The sequence below is a fragment of the Cyprinodon variegatus genome, unplaced genomic scaffold, assembly GCF_000732505.1.
Source record: "Cyprinodon variegatus isolate N-32 unplaced genomic scaffold, C_variegatus-1.0 Scaffold598, whole genome shotgun sequence".
Classification (NCBI taxonomy): domain Eukaryota; kingdom Metazoa; phylum Chordata; class Actinopteri; order Cyprinodontiformes; family Cyprinodontidae; genus Cyprinodon; species Cyprinodon variegatus.
Genome location: NW_015151051.1, coordinates 223,556 through 226,013, shown reverse-complemented (window position 1 = coordinate 226,013; position 2,458 = coordinate 223,556). Strand labels below are relative to the sequence as shown.

Genomic DNA, 2,458 nt, shown 5'->3' with positions numbered 1-2,458 from the left:
ATTTTTCTCAGCTTTTCTCTGAAAGCTTCCCCTTAAAGTAAGATACTGACTGCGCACAAACGCTCAACTGTTACCCCGGAAAGAGAAACAACAAAAAGAGGAACTGTCCCTTTAAACTACTGGATTTCAGCCCAGTGGAAATTAACCGCAAACCTGAGAGTAAATAAAATAAAAGGATTCTTTAAGAAAATATGAATTTAAGACGTAAAGAAGTGACTTTAAAAGCTGCAGCGGTGTTGGTGCTGAAGCTGCGGGGCTGCAGGCTGATTCCTGACACCCAGCATGTTTCCATCTCCAAACAAAACACGAAGGCTGCAGACAAAAGGCGCGAGGCGGAGCCCCGATGCGCAAATTACGCACGATTTACCTGAGCGGCTGCTGGAGATGAGGAGCAGGTGTTGGATGCTGACCCTTCTTCTTCTTCTTCTTCTTGCTCGGATGATGATGATGAGGATGATGCTTCTTCTTCTGCTCTCCTCCTCCTGTGGTCCTCCTCAGCTTCCTCCCCCCCCTCACCCCTCCCCTCTCTCGGAACGTGGCGCGTGCGCTGGATTCATTACTGCAGTCACTGCCTGCAGCTGATTGGCTGACGGCTTCATTAAGAAATTCAGAATAGATTTTGTCACCTTAAAACCATAAAAACTGAATATTTTTGGAGGATTTTATGTAATAAGAAGGAAAAATAACTTTAAAATCTGAGCTGAGTCATGTTCTGTATCCTCTATATCTATATTCTTCAGAAAACGTTTCAGAGTAGATCAGTTTATGTTCATATCAGACAGATTCTTCTTCTTTCTACTTGTTAGAAATCATATATCTGTACTTTGACTAGGCCATTCTCTGCCATGAATCTCTGTATCTCTCTTTCTTCTTACCTACATCATCAATTCCATATATATTCTAAAAAATTGAGACACAAGCAGTGAACAGAAAATCTGTAATAAACTGTCTGATGAACCACAAATGATTCTTATCTAATTTAATTTATTTATAACTATCTCTCATAACTGTCATATCTAATAAAAATAAATAAATAATTATGTTTTTTGGATATTTTTCTTTAAAGTTTAGGCATTAAAGGGCTAAGATTTTACTGAATAGATCTGATTTATTTTAGTAACTTCTTTAAATGAAATAGATTAGCTGCAGAGTTACTTTATTGATCCAAAAAAAAAATACAATTAAATTCTGTTAAAATCTGCTTCCAACAAATTAAAACTATAAAAAAAAAATTGAATATTGTGTCCAACCAGTAGATAAAAAGAAAAAAAACATCTTTTATCAAAATGTATTTTAATCTGACAACCAATATTTAATCTAATTAAGTATTAGATGAAATGCATTAATCTCACATATTGAATATTATTTTATAAAAATTATTACCTCTTTGTGAATCTCGGTGGTGAATATATTTCCAAGGAGCTGTAATGTTTATATCATTTAATTCCTGTTGGCTTGTAGGAAACAGCTGGACACTGTATGGAGTAAAAATTGTTCCATTATTCTTGTAAGCAAAAAAACACATATGTAAATGGTGATTTGAGGAAAAATACGATCCAGAAATTAACTTTTAATCAAAAAAGGGTTTTAAATGGAACTTTGGAGTTTTCTCAGATTTTGCTTTTTTTTTTCTTTTTAAATTAAAGATTTTTTCCTTTTTCAAAATACTATTTTTAAGATTGAGTTTCACTGATTTCATTCTTTTCCAATTGCATTTCACAGATCAAATTATCTTTACTTCCAGCCCAATTCCAGCCGTTGTTATAACGTCCAGCAGACCAATAGAAACGCGTATTTGCTTCTGACTCCAGAGGAAAGCCCCGCCCCCAGAGGTGAAGGGAATGGGCTCCCTACAATGCAATTTTAAAGGAATGTAGTTTGAAAAGCTAAATAACAAAAATAAAAAAAAAAATAAAAATTGTGAAAATATTCTCTAAAAGCTGGATTTGAAAAAGCAAAATTAAAAAATGTGAAAAAATTATATTTAAAAAAACTGATAAAAGCAAGTGAAACCTTTTTTTTGAGTAAAATATTTAAATATAGTTTAAATACTGGTTAATTGGGTTTTTTTCAGTGTGTTAAATATTTTCTTTTCTTGCAACAAATAATGAGAAAAAGTTCACTCCATAGGTTATGTTAATATCTGTAAACTGAGCCAAAAGAGGAGTATTCATCACGGACGCCTCATGATTAGGAGCGACTGAGGAATGTCTAATTATGACTAAAGTATTAGAAATAAAAACCTGGATTTAAGGATGTTGAATGAAGGATTTCAGCCTTTTTACTTTTCTGTTGCCCTTTAGATGGTGACATTTTTATTTTCATAGTTTTAGTTGCTTTATCTGTGTTGCTCTGTTTGCCTTCAATGTTGGCATTGAGAGTTTTACCGTAGCGAGCAAATAGAGCTAATTTTAAACCGTTTTAGTTCTTTCTTTTCCAGATGGCTTTTGGATGAAAA

General features: G+C 33.6%; 1 protein-coding gene across 1 annotated transcript in view; it reads right to left on the bottom strand.

Moving 5' to 3' along the window:
* Nucleotides 1–492, bottom strand: part of syn3 (synapsin III) — a 141,177-nt gene extending 140,685 nt beyond the window's left edge. Inside the window, exon 1 of the mRNA XM_015392602.1 lies at nucleotides 368–492. The gene's annotated coding sequence lies outside the window, so the exon portion shown is untranslated. The remainder of the gene's footprint in view (nucleotides 1–367) is intronic.
* Nucleotides 493–2,458: the final 1,966 nt, after the last annotated feature.